The 15,087-nt window shown below is 39.8% G+C and overlaps 1 long non-coding RNA gene across 1 annotated transcript; it reads left to right on the forward strand.

The window, feature by feature from the left end:
* The first annotated feature begins 2,697 nt into the window (after positions 1-2,697).
* LOC137333632 (uncharacterized) lies at positions 2,698-5,435 on the forward strand. Its single transcript, XR_010965948.1, has 3 exons — positions 2,698-2,781; positions 3,236-3,350; positions 3,658-5,435. It is a non-coding gene; the product is annotated as an uncharacterized lncRNA (long non-coding RNA).
* Positions 5,436-15,087: the final 9,652 nt, after the last annotated feature.

Below are 15,087 nucleotides of genomic sequence, written 5' to 3' on the forward strand. Positions count from 1 at the left end.
TCATCTAAGTAGTTTAAATCTATCCCTTCTGCTTGAGCCAACTTTGTTGATAAAATAAAGTACTGATTTCAAAAAATTACCTTCTTAGTCACCTAGTATTTCCTGCTCTTGGAGCTTTTTTTCTTTAATCTTAACTCTTTATCTGCAGAATCTTCTTTAGGGAAGGACTTCAGCTGCACCAGAATTCTTGCTTTGCCACAGTGACATGGGAATCTGATGGAAAATTAACCCTCTTCTCTTTTGCCAGTTCCCTTTGTAGCTTACCTAATGAGGTGATTAAGTCATTAGAGGGATATGTGCATCTCAAAAGCTCCCAATGATCCACTGAAATGAGAGGAGATAAAGACAAAATTCTCGTTTCTTTTGGCTGAAAGGTAATGCATCCATTTAACTCTGTACAACACTGTTTTATACTATATATATATAAATAAATTGGCTGACTGAAGAGAATTGTTGGCAGGAGCACTTTGACATCTGCAGAATTACAAATGTTTCATTCTTTCGTTTCAATACGTGAAAGAATTTTTTTCCCCACAACAAGTAGAGAAAAAGACTGGCTTGCTTTGAAAGTCATGTTTGAGGCCTTCGTGAAATCTGAGCCGTAGCAGGTCTTTGCTTACACCTGTCCAGATGGCATTTGAAAATTATAGTTTGCATTGCTCGACTGCAAGATGGAGAATAAACAGCAATTTAAACAGAATAAAAGTAACTTGGCACAATCCCTTTTCTTTCCCCATTTTGTTTGACTCTAAAACGTTTTCTTTCAAATTTGCATGTTAATAAAAATGTTTTATTTGAAGCTGCTGTTTAATTCATATTACAAATATTTCTGCATAATGAAATTAGCTAATGATTGATGCTTCTCATGGATTCTACTCATGATAAGATGGGCTAATGCAGACTTGCATTCATTAACCCACCTTGTGTACATCAGGTCGCAAAGTTTCAGCAACAATCATTTCTGTTCATCAACACACTTAGTTAATGGTAATTGGTTTATGTCACCCAATTAGTTACAATTGAAATCACAACCTAAATGATTAAGATCAAATATCAAAAATCTTGGGAAAAAATGAAATCCTGAAAATGATTATATTTAAAAGGACCGAAAGTTAAAGGCATCAATACATACTGGTGGAGTTCCCGTGGTGTATTCATGGTGAATGGGAGGTTAAAATGTTACAAGGTGTGCTGGAGTGAAGGAGTGGTGCATATTTCTGCTGAAAGGATTTAGACTAAAGTTTGTGAGAGATGTGTTCTGAGACAGTGAAGGAAGTATATTTATGATTGACTGCTAAAACATACATAGAATCATAGAATGATGCAGCACAGAGACAGCATTCGGCCCATCGTACCCCGTGCCCGTACATGTACAAATAAATAAATAGCATTTTCCTTGTGCACTGCAGGTAAATAATAAATAAATGGGTTTCTCTCAATACCACAGTTACATAAATAAATCTATCTTTCAGTTGTTCAAGGGTTGAAAGGTTAACTCAGGTGAGAAAAGAATAGCTCAGCGGAGGGGAGGAAGTGTGTAAGGTGGCTTAGGATCATGTTACTACATAACTCTTTTGTCCAGTAGAGTTGTGTACAGATGGGGGCAAAGTAGCAATCTGTACAGGTATGGGTAGAAAGGGGGAGGGGGAGGAACAAAGGGCAGGCAAGGCTCCAGATACCTAAGCCTGGGCTAAAAGTAGTGGTCCTGAGGGTGAGCAGAAGTGGGAGGAGTCTGTCTCTGGAACAATAAATGAATACATGGCTGCTTTGATAAACATAAATAGTTCAAATAAACAACCCTTGTGTATACATAATTTGTCGTTTTTCCCATCAAAATATTTCCCAAGAAGTTCATACTTTAAGTTCTTTTAATGTTTTCAATCCAAAAAGATATTTACCTTTTACCTTTAAAGCTACATTTGTTGTTTCCTGGCTTTAACTGCAAGTACTTACACTAAACAGGAAGGGGAGGGGGTGGAGCTTTAAAAAAAGCAAGTCCTGAAAAGCTCTGTGAATAACCAGCCTTACTGTCAATCATTAAACATTTCTCAAAGTTGTAGGCACAGACCCATGATGGGAGCTGTAATTTGCAAACTTGATGTGTCTTGGGAAATCACAGGTTTCTAGAGGGGCACAAATAGAAAACACTGTAGTTTTTTGAAAAATTCATTCTCAAGATGTGGGTTCACTGGCAAGGCTGGCATTTATTTCCCATCTCTAGTTGCCATCGGAGGGTGGTGGTGGGCTTTCTTCTTGAAAGCAGTTTGATACAACTGAGTGGTTTGCTAAGCCACTTCAGAGGGCAGTTAAAAGTCAGTTTAGTCATTTGGGGCACAGAATGTGGAGCCTCATTAGCAGCAAGCAGGGCCTAGCAAATCCAGTATAGGACCTTGTGTGCCCAATATGCTCCACACCTGATTTTCTAACTGCACTTTTGGGAAATTTTAAAAGGCTTGTGCTTCAGGCATGCACGGGTCTCATGATTATATTTAAATTAGGATCTGAAGGACCTTTGCCTTATTTTCTGACTTTCGGTGAAACTCTGTTAACAAACAAGCCTTACCCATAAATGAAAATAAGTGCACTGGGGCTGAACCTAGCGAGGCTGATTAGTACACCTTCATAAAGGGGCTGGGTAAGATTTAAATACAATTGTTTTTTGCTTTCAGGATTCCTTGACTGCATTTTTATCCATGCAGTAGTTTTTCTGTCTTAAATATACCTCCATTTTCTTCAATGTCCTTGATTCCTGCAGACTTTGATGTGACATTTTACATAGAGGTGAGTGTGACAAAAATGGAACAGTTCTATCTTTTAGCTTTGTAGGGCTTCCTTTAAATCACTGACTAGTAATCAAAATCTTATCCAAGCTTAACTTAATACAAATGTTTTGTTTCTTTGGCAGTCTGCAAAGCTTGATGGAGGATTAAGCAATTTTTGAACAAACTCAGATTGTGTGATTTGTTCAGTTCTGTTATTTTGAATGCAGGGGAGTTCTCCCGGTGTCCTGTCCAATATTTACCCCTCAGCCAACATCACTAAAATAGATTATCTGGTCATTATCACATTTCTGTTTGTGGGACCTTGCATGTGCAAATTGGCTGCCGTGTTTCCTACATTACAACAGTGACAACACTTCAAAATACTTAATTGACTGTAATTTGAGTCATCCTGAGCTTGTGAAAGGCACTATATAAATGCAAGTCGTTCTTTTTTTTTGATTATTCCAATCCAGGAAATCCCAGTAATTGCTTTTAAGGATATTTAAGGAGCTGTAGCTGTTTGAGTCTGAGACAATCAGTTTGGAACATCCAGGAGATATAATTCAGATGAGAACAGCTCCTGCAGTGGTAAGAAATATAAGAAAAAACTGCAGATATAAGAGTTATTTCTAAAAGAATAGCTTAGATGCAAACTTTTGTTCTTTTCCTTTCGAGGAGCTGGACGATTTCTATTGTTACATACATACATACTTTATCACTCTTATTTATCTGCTTGTTCATCTTTTGTTAAATAATTTTTCTTAATCATTTAAATATAAAATTATGTTTGATGTTGTAACGATCTAGTGCTTATCAAAGACAGGAGAGATCCTATGGAAGCATAGGATAATTCTAAAACAATTAACGAAAAGATTGCATTGTTTGTTATCTTTAGCACATTACCGAAAGCTTGCCTTGATAACGACGCAAATAAAAATACTCTCAAAGGCAAGGAGAGTTGGGACTCACTTACCAGAGTAACCCGAGCCATTGGACCCAGAAAGATGCAGAGCAAGAGTAGAGAAGACCCAAAAATATAACCGTCAGATTGGGTATTCCTTTAGATGTTCTGAACGCAATGCATAATTGAGATGAGAAAGAGGAGTTCACGAGGTGCCAACAAATGCAGGTGATTCCCTGAAGTGGCTTGGACATGCCCTCCATCACCCCAAGAACCTGTATCTTGACATGTCAGAGCAGTCCTGTCTTTGCTGCCTCTGTTTCACAATTTTGGCTGCCACAGAGTTTTTGACCATCTGATGTAAGATGATCTGCACACAATATCTGGATTAGGGACAGCTCTTTCCACAAAGATGAAGGTCACCACAGCATGACACTTTAGTGCTAACACATCCTTCCAAACCACTCCAGGAGATATCTGCTGCATCAGGCAATCTGCAGTGTGCACATGGAGCAGTGAAGTAACAACCACAATGTTTGCAAGGGCAACACTTTCACATTTTTCATGTAGAAAGAAGCATTGACTGGACAGAGCACACAGCTTTCATCGGACAGCTGGGTTCCCTCAAAAGGAACCCATGTGGGATCAAGGCTCTTCATATCAGCCCCATGGCCTTCATGAAGAGAAAGGGTATGCACTCAATTAGTGTTTACTTGGCATCTGGCCACAGAATTGTCACTACACCCGTCATTGGCTGTTATCCAAGACACAGCCACGATGCAAGCAGTAAGCGGCAGTCTACAATAGCTGTGTTTCTGGAAGGAGAGGAAATATCGTGGAAGTCGTGGAGCGGCTTTTAGGAGATGAGGGCTAACTTGTACATTTATGGCTGCTGGCCCTACTGAGAAACCCCCTACCAGAAGAGGAAGGCCTTGGGCTGGAAGCCTGAGCATCTGTTTGATGTGCCACATCTGTCACCTCCACTAGTAAGGGAAATATGTTGTGTATCTTTGGCACAATAATAGGGTGTGTGTAACTGGGAAACAGTTGGTGCAATATATGAAATTGTATTTCCCATAAGATGTGAAAATTTCAATCTTAGGTCTGTGTCATCCTTGATAGGCTCCACTAGAAACATGTGCAATGGTGAGGAACACACTTAGAATCACCTTCCTCTGATACCAGCAAACTTTCTCTCCATTTGCAACAGATTGCAAGGGATCTGGATGACTGCATGGACGTAGTCAGTAACCTCCCTCCATGCAGATGGCATCATGTTTTTACTGGAGGTGGTCTTCAGCCTCAAGTGGGGCCATTGGTGCACCTCAGCCAGTGAAGGGTTCCTGAAGAATTTCTTCCTCCAGTGGAAAATCCCCCCTTTTTTCATATATTTTGAGCTCCAACAGATGAGCATGCAGTTAACCCAGAAACCTTTGGGGGAGGGGTGGTTGGGAGTCTTTCGCAACCCAGCCTGCCCCACCTGGCTCTTTCTGAATTCCTGCCCCCCCCCCCCCAGCACCCAATGATGATTTTCTCCTCAACTGTATTAGACTATGTGCTGCATTATTCTTTTGTCGGGTGATATGGGGTTGGGGGCAAAATGCCAATGTATCAAATTGTTGAATAGCTTTAGTAAGAATGCAGTGAAGCCCAAAGATTCCCAACAACTAAACCTGGACCTGCACATTCAGAGTAAAGGAGTGTTATAGGTGGAGTGGGAGAAGCCTGTCCTTGGAACAGTAAATAAACACAGGGCTACTTTAATAAACATATATTGCATAAAGAACAGCTCCTTGTCTATAGTTATTTACATAATTTACCTCACATAAAGTCCAAAAGTTCATGGTTTACATTGCTTTGTACTTTTTTTTACAAAAATATTCAGTTACCTCATACGCTTCTGGATTTTCCATCACTGGATATATGTGGAATGGATTTAAAAACAGTAAGTTGTGATTCAGTCTGTGAATGTTTAGTCTTCCTGTCAATGGCAACCTTTAGACTCAGAAGACACGGATTCTGAATTGCATTCTGGAGCCAAAATGAAGAGGAGATGGACTTCTGATGATTGACAGGTACTGCACCCAATCAGGAGGACCCAAAGCATTTGCCGAAAAAATGGTCAGCAAAACCCGACCTAATACTTCAAGCCAAGTATTCCAAATTCAGTCTTAGGCTCCCAACATTCAATAAGCCTCCTGTATACAGGCAACAATGTGAGAAAGAATAATTTATTCACAAATTATTTTTTGTGGGTTTCTTATGTTATAACTGTTACATTTCAGTAAATTTTCAGTTGAGGGAAAATTCAAGAATGCCAACTCAATATCAAAAAATGCTTTGAGTAATTTTATTGTTTCATCTTCTCCTTTCCCTAATTGCTAAGTTTCCCTCAGTGCTCATACTGTTTTCCTACAATTTTTACCTATTCAGTTGTGATTTCCGTTTGTTTTATGAATATGAAATTTGAGCCAATAAGCTGCAAGAAATTTGTATACACAAATGTCTGAACTGTGTGGCCTCAAGTGTGACACAGGAAAAATGATGGACAAAATGTGTACTACGCACATATACTATATATAATACATACATACACATATCTACATTTACTTTTCACATGCAAGATAAGCCAATGATCATAATCTGGAAGGTGGAATTCGTTGTCTGGGCTTATGCATGACAATAAATTCCATTGACATATCTTATATCTCTTAACATATAGGTGTTTGACTGCAGGGGACACCATAGCCATGCTTGACCTTGCCTTTACTTAACATCCATGATTGCGCACTTTCCAGCAGATGTAGGTGGATAGTGATCATCAGTGAGAAAGCTTCCTGATTTCCTCCTCCCACCAAAAATAAACAACCTGGGACACTGAGGTCAATTGTAGTACCTCTACAGTCATTGCTGCTCAGATCAACTAACTCGACACAGATCGATATTATTCCTGGTCTTATGGTTCAGCTAGTCACTAGATAAACTCTGAGCCATCAGGGATGCCTGTATCAAAGAATTAATTTTGCTTCACTTCACCCTCAGTGGACTAATCAACTGATAATTGATAAGTGTCAACTGTGGCTCATGAGTGGATGATCCATCTCAGCTTCCTCCCGATATCCCCACCATCACAGAAGCCAGTCTTCAGCCAATTCGATTCACTCCATATGATATCAAGAAACGGCTAAGTGCACTGGATACAGCAAAGGCTATGGGCTCTGACAACATCCCGGCTGTAGTGCTGCAGGATGTGCCCCAGAACTAGCCACGCCTCTAGCCAAACTGTTCCAGTACAACTACAACACTGGCATCTACCCAACAATGTGGAAAATTGCCCAGGTATGTCCTGTCCACAAAAAGCAGGACAAATCCATTCTGGCCAATTACCATTAACAGTCTACTCTCCATCATCAGCAAAGTGATGGAAGGTGTCGTCGACAGTGCTATCAAGTGGCACTTACCAATAACCTGCTAACCGCTGCTCAGTTTGGGTTCCGCCAGGACCAGTCAGCTTCAGACCTCATTACAGCCTTGGTCCAAACATGGACAAAAGAGCTGAATTCCAAAGGTGAGGTGAGGTGACATCAAGGCAGCATTTGACCGAGTGTGGCATCAAGGAACCCTAGTAAAACTGAAGTCAATGGGAATCAGGGGAAAAACTCTCCAGTGGCTAGAGTCATACCTAGCACAAAGGAAGATGGTGGTGGTTGTCAGAGGCCAATCCTCTCAGCCCCAGGACATCGCTGCAGGAGTTCCTCAGGGCAGTGTCCTAAGCCCAACCATCTTCAGCTGCTTCATCAGTGACCTTCCCTCCATCATAGGTCAGAAATGGGGATGTTCGCTGATAATTGCACAGTGTGGCGCTCCATTTGCAATTCCTCAGATAATGAAGCAATCCGTGCCGGCATGCAGCATGGCCTGGACAATATCCAGGCTTGGGCTGATAAGTAGCAAGTAATATTCGTGCCAGACAAGTGCCAGGCAATGACCATCTCCAACAAGAGAGAGTCTAACCACCTCCCCTTGACATTCAATGGCATTACCATTGTCAAATCCCCCACCATCAACATCCTGGGGGTCACCACTGACCAGAAACTTAACTGGACCAGCCACATAAATACTTTGGCTACAAGATCAGGTCGGAGGCTGGGTTTTCTGTGGTGAGCGACTCACCTCCTGACTCCCCATAGCCTTTCCACCATCTACAAGGCATAAGTCAGGAGTGTGATGGAATACTCTCCACTTGCTTGGATGAGTGCAGCTCCAACAACACTCAAGAAGCTCAACACCATCCAGGACAAAGCTTGATTGGCACCCCATCCATCACCTTAAACATTCACTCCCTCCACCACCAGCGCACCATGGCTGCAGTGTGTGACATCTACAGGATGCACTGCAGCAACTCACCAAAGCTTCTTTGACAGCACCTCCCAAACCCGCGAACTCTACCACGTAGAAGGACAAGGTCACCAGGTACATGGGAACACCACCACCTGCACGTTCCCCTCCAAGTCACACACCATCCCAACTTGGAAATATATCACCGTTCCTTCATCTTCACTGGGTCAAAATCCTGGAACTCCCTTCCTAACAGCACTGTGGGAGAACCGTCACCACACAGACTTCAGCAGTTCAAGGCGACGGCTCACCACCACCTTCTCAAGGGCAATTAGAGATGGGCAATAAATTCTGACCTTGCCAGCGACGCCCACATCCCATTTAAGAAACATGTTGGTAGCACTCTTGCTTCTGAGTCAGAAGGTTGTGGGTTCATTGTGGGTCCAACTTCAGGGATTTAAATACAAAATCTGGGCTGATACTCCAGAGCAGTACTGAGTGATTGCTGCACTGTCGGAGGTGCCGTCCTTCGGATAAGACATTAAACCAAGGTGCCCTCTCAGGTGAACATAAAGATCCCATGATAGTATTTTGAAAAAGAGCAGGGGAGTTCTCCCCGATATCCTGGTCAATATTTATCCCTTAACCAACATCACTAAAGACATCTGCTTATTATCACATTGCTGTTTGTGGGACCTTGCTGTACATAAATTGGCTGCCGTAATTCCTTCATTACAACAGTGACTACACTTCAAAAGTACTTCATTGGTTGTAAAGCGCTTTGGGTCTTCCTGAGGTAGTGAAAGACGCTACATAAATGCAAGTCTCTCTTTCTTTATAACATCACGGGTTGAACGTCAGTCATACATAACAAGTTATCACATTACATCATGTGGAATGGTTGATACAAAATCAAGAGAGAAATCCAGGATCTGAAATTTTCAAGAACTAATAAGGGACCTCTTAACTGTCAGAATTTAAAATTGTGTGGCTAACTCTGGATTTACATTGAATGACACCAATAGTAGCAAAATCTCTTGCCTTTAAATATCTGAACATCCCTTATCTCACCCTCTGTGTTCCATACAAAAAAATCTAATTTGCTATTTTACTTTTTGTTTTCATTTTTGTTTATTCAGTCAGCACTGACTGGTTGGTACTACAAACTAGCTCAGTTGTGCTAATGTCTGTGTTTTTAAAGCCTAACCTTTTTCTATAAAAGGAATGAAAACAAAGGCTGATGAGTCTCTTAAATCCTGTAGTTGATTCGTTGACTCTCACATTGTGTTTAGAGGACCTTTCTCGTTGCTCACTGTCTACAGGTTTACAATTTATACCACCATGGGGAGAAATACTGGCTGGAGGAAAAGCCAGTCAACACTAAGTAGATCTTTTCTTTCTATGTTTATCTTTTGACAGTAAGTCATATTTAAAAATTCCTGGAGGGATTGTCTACAGTGTTGGAGAACTAAAGTACTGGACTGAAATGTTATAGAAACAGCAGAATACCGGAGGTATAGAGTAAATCAACCACCTCAGATCATTTTTTTGAAGTATATATTATGAGTGGCTGAAACACAGTAAGATATGTTTCTGGAGGCAGAGTGGATTGAGAAGTATGTTAAGAAGGTACAGTTAAGTTCAGTGAAAAGGGATAGGATTGATGGAGCAAATGGTCCTTTTCTGTACCTTAAATTTCATATATTCCTTAATTCTACACTAACCCTTGTCACTCACCAGATAAAAGTTACCAAAATAACAATCTCATTTAATCGGCCTCTATTGAAATCTGGTCCCAACATTTCCAGTACGATGCTATATCCTTGGTGACAGTTGCACCAAGACCACTGCCATTATATATCATATGTATAACATCCAGGATAAACCTACATGTTTATTATGATAATACTTGGATTTATGTAGTGCCTTATCACATTGAAATGTCTCAAAGCAATTCACACAATGAATTACAAATGGCATTTCAAAATTATAATTTGCATTGTTCAACTGAAAAACAGAATTACTATTTATATACATTACTTTGGCAATCAATTACTTTTCAATTACTGTAAATAAATGCAGTAGCACTGTCCCAGCAACATCCTTGTGAGAAATGACCAGTTAATCTGCTTTTTTGTTGGCATTAATTGAGGATAAAGTCTTGCCAGAATGGAAGTTCTTATTTCTCCTGTTATAGGGGCATGGGATCTTTAACACCGGAATGGGCAGACAAGATTCAGATTTAACATCTCATCCAAAGAACAGCACCTCTGACAATGCAATACTCCTTCAGTGCTGCACTGGAGCATTAGCCGAAATTAGGAGCTCAAACTCTGATTTGGGGCTCAAACCTACAACCTTCTGATCCAAAGGAAAGAGTTGACCCCTGAATGCAATTCCTTGATCCATGTTCCTACTGAGCTAGGCTTTGCACCAGAAGTGCAGCCTCCACAAATTCAATGCTGTAATATATACATATGTATATACACATACATATATATCACACTTTATGCCAACTGAGCCACAGAGCTGTGCTACAGAGGAGTCCACTCCAAGTCGGAAACAAGCTAGATGGCAATGACTGGCTTTGCAAGGTAACAAAAGGGAAGGTGAATAACAAGACTAAAATGATAATCACAACTTTCTTTGCAGTTAAACTTACCTTATTTAGGCAAGATTTCTAGAGGTTTTATGTAAAAACACAAAAATTTTCCACTTTTGATAATATCGCCCTTCTCTGCAGAGGTTATATTACCACAAGCCCCTTGGAAACCATGTGCATGGTACAAAGGCTGCCTGAAGTGATGCACATTTTGTTTTGCACATATCTTAAATTACCCATCTGACTGTTAGAATAGGTATTACTGTGCTTTATGTAAGCTTGTTTCATTAATATTTATATAGCGTTCAGTGGTTCTGATAAAGTTATGTTCTTCAAAGATTTGCTACCTCTGGTATCTTTTTTATCAAACCAGGTGGCTTCTGCATTCAGGGTTCTGTTTACAAATCATTAATGAACTCATTGTCAGCTTTCATTAGCTCCCACTTTAAATACTCGCTGTCACACATCTATGAATGGAGGGCACAAATTAGTGGGAAGTGCAGACTGTCTTTATTTATTGGGGCCACACAAACACTGAAAGAGCTGAGGGTTTATATTAACTTAATCAATTAAACATGGAGGGAAAAAGTTCATTCAGTGTGGGTCCAAACAAGCAGGGGTTCAGTCAAATCTGGAAACAAGTTGCTAGGCAGACTAATCAGTACTCTGAAATTCTCCCTTCTTGCAATATCTGAGCTTACTTCAAAAGGTTTCAAATGCAATTGTTAAAAGCTGTTTAGACCTGTTGGTGAATGTCTGAGGAATATCACCTCTAAAGATGTAGATTGTATCACTTCAACCTGTGGATTACAGTGGCCATCTGTAATAAACATGATAGTTTAATGGTCCATTTTGTATAAGGAGAAGTTGAAGAAATAGGCAAATTAAATGTAAAGTTTATTTTTTAAACTATTTTCCTGTGACTTCTATGTGGATTCAAATAAATTACTTAACAGCATGCTTCTGTTAAGCATATAAACATTGCTTGGATTATACTCTTAGTGGTTCTGCAGGCAAGATCACACAAAGGATTGTGTCTGACATTATGTTCCATGAGACACTTCTATAGTCTTTTGATCAGTAGAAATTAACATTCCAGTTAAGATTTAAAATTGTGAATGCAAGGGAGATTTTTTGGGGAGGAGGCCTGGAAATGGTTGACAGTGTTGATAAATCCTTATTTCAAATCCTGGTGGTGGGGTGGAATTTCAGAATGTTTTATATACTGTACAATCCCTTCTTTCTTTAACCTGTATTGCTTTTTTTTGGTTCTGTCTTTCCTTCTTGCTTTGTTCCTTTGTATTTTCTTTTAGTCTGTACCTCTATGGATGTAATCTGGAGATTATTTTACAGGATCTGGAGAGCAAGAGAATAGATTTGAAATCTGGAGTCCCTGCTTCAAATTTGACGAACTGAGTTCTGATTTTAACAAGTGTTTAATTCTCAAAATGTCTTTGTGAAGCTGGAGCCCCAATAAAAGTATTTTGTTTTACGAGTCACAATAATGCAAAATGAAATTTAGATATTTATTTATATTTTATCTGAATTAAAATTCATTGTATACTTTTGTTCAATTACTTTGGGCAATGGGAGTTATTATACGTTAAACAGTAAAAAATGTATCTGAGGCAAAATATTTCTGCTCATGATGCTGTGTCCTTAAATTCCTGAAATCCTGCTTATGCCTGTTTTGGCTGTAATTATTATCTGAAGAAAGAAAATAAATTATTAAAGATCAAATAATAGCTAATGCAAATCGTATAAACCAGTAAAGCATAGCTGAAATTAAAGGACCTCAGGATATCATAGAGACTGTCATGTGATGGTATAAAACAGGGGTGTCAAAGTTCTTCGTCTTTGTGAGCCGGATAGGCATGTAACACGGAGAGTCTAGGAGGGGCACATCTAAGGGTAAATTTTACAAACTTTCTCTCCTGATGCAGGCCAAAAGCATATATTAGGAATTCAGGTGTAGCAGTTGGAAAATCCTGTGGGACCACTGATCTCCGAATTCCTGATATGCATTTCCAGCAGGTGAAGGCTTGGAGTACAGATTTGGTAAAATTGCCTGTATAAAGTTTAAATCCAATCCCCATTCATTTGTATATACCTCAAGTTGTTGCTACTAAGAGATAATGGTTTTCTAATTTATTGACCAATGAGCCACTGAGAAAGTTCTTTCAGACCCAGGACAAAGCATTGATTAAGAAATAGAGGTGCATATAGTATTGAGTTACTTGGGCTTCTAGTGCTTGATTTTCGGGGTTCAGAGGCTGCGTGTAGCCCACAGGATGCCTTTGCAAACCCTGATGTGAACCTTTAAGTGGAACATCATGGGCCCAAAATTCCATTCGGACCCTAAGTGCTTCTCTGGTGTAACTGCTGGCGGGTACCAGAAGGTGGGGCAGAACCCAATTCCACTTTGAAAGGAAGCCAGGAAATTTTGCTGAGGGGGTGGAGGAAGAGGGCAGATTCATGACTTAGTCCATGCATGCCGACACATCAAAGGGGTTGTCTGCCTGGGGAGTTCCAAGGCCAACATTTTTCATCCATTTATTTAACAAGTCACATATACTAGAAATAAATTGTTATGAAAGAAGTGAAGAACTGACAGTACCATTGCTGACTAATTCCAAACAATCTTCAGCCTATACCATGTGCTCATTGCTCCTGAGTGACTCCGTTACATGAGATTTCTGGTGCTAACCTTAAGATCGCATCATCTGTTCCGACCATGTTTCAGAATTCTTCATCATGAACACATTGCTTCCACATGGCTGTTTTTCCATTTCTGTTATGTTCCTATGATACCTTGCAATTTGATCAATGAACTCACATGCTTAACACTGTTTCCAGAAATTGCCCTTTGTTCCTTGGCAGTGGTGTCTTTAGTGTTTGCTTAGTTCTATGATGACAAAAAAAAATTACCACATCTAATAAAACTAAATTAAACTGTTTTAACAAAAAGAACGGATGCAAAAGACTAAAGCACAACCTATTGTGGTTTGTTCATCAACATGCCAAATGTAACATTCCTTTCAAGTTTTCATTTTACACAAACCAGAGGAAATGGGAATGCTTGTGGCTAAAGTAGCATCACATGACATCTTACATCAATTCCATGTGCATGAAATAGGGGCCAATGCCTACATAAATCTAAAGTAAAGTCAATATCCTGAAACCTAGATTTCTTTTGGGCTGTTCAGTGGCCCAGAACATGTCAGAACTACACCTGCTGACTTTATTTCAGATGCTTTTCATAGACCTGGAATGAAAACTATAATGAATTCAGCAAATTGTGGAGAATAAACATGCAATTGAAACTGTTACCTTTGAACTTCAGTCACATCTGTATACAAAAGAGGAGCCCTAAACTTCACAACTGAGCACATATATATTGCCACACAAATCAGACCATTACATTATCTAAAACTAAGTGCATTGTTTGAACTGGGATGAAAAGAACTCTAATTAACATAGCAAAATGTCATATTTTTCCAAACACCTCCTAGTGCTGTTCATATCTATTCATGTGTTTCTGAGAATGTGATTCCTGAAGGGTTCTGAAGGGATGCGTGTGGGTGTATGCTAACTTTCATTGCCAATAAAGGCAAGCAGTAAAATGGTCAAAAAAACCTATTAGATTCCTAACAGCAGGAGCTCCTATTATCTCTATAATCTGGTGATAATTAGAATTAGTAGCAGAGCCCCAGGGCGACCATTTCAATGCTTTACAACCAGACCAAAGGATAAAGGTGCTTTCTTTCTCTAATCAGGCTGATAGTAAACTTGGCTAGTTGACATGTAAATCAGTAGCCCAGCCCATTAATCTGCAGGTAATTAGAATGCTCAATAGTCAACTGAGAAGTGTTAGCAGCCTAATCATTCTATCATTGATTACCAGCTATTATACAAAATGTAAAAGGGTGGAAATTGCAACCTCTTAAGTTGTATACACAACTAAACTCATTTAAATTGCTTTATACTCCAAGGTCTCCGAAGTCCAGGCTATGGGAAAGGGATTCAATTGCACCACTATCCATGTTTATGCGTAAGAAGTGCAACCGGTCTCTGTGTAGAATGGTTGTGAACTGGTCTCTGTGTAGAATGGTTGTGATCTTAAATTGCTTTTACATTAGTTTTAGTGGAGCACTTGTATTGCTGGTACCTGGCAATGTCTCATGCAGCTGATCGCAACCCCAATCTAAACTTACTGGGTTCACTAAGGCTGGCCAGTTTACAGTGTCGTTGCCACCTGATGTCATGACATTCAGGGCTTCATTTGGCATCAGTGATTTCAGGATCTGACTCAGTGCAGTTATCGGACAGTAGCAGCCTTGGTGTTTCTGGCAGATTGTCTTTGGTGGTCTTACTGACCATGTAAGACCTGCAGGTCAGAGGTCAGCAACACTAGCACAATATAAAAATAGCTTTAGAATGGGTTAGTTTGAACTGGGACTATACAAATGGCAATTCTGTTTGTT

The sequence above is a fragment of the Heptranchias perlo genome, chromosome 2 (genome assembly GCF_035084215.1).
Source record: "Heptranchias perlo isolate sHepPer1 chromosome 2, sHepPer1.hap1, whole genome shotgun sequence".
In the NCBI taxonomy this organism is placed as follows: domain Eukaryota; kingdom Metazoa; phylum Chordata; class Chondrichthyes; order Hexanchiformes; family Hexanchidae; genus Heptranchias; species Heptranchias perlo.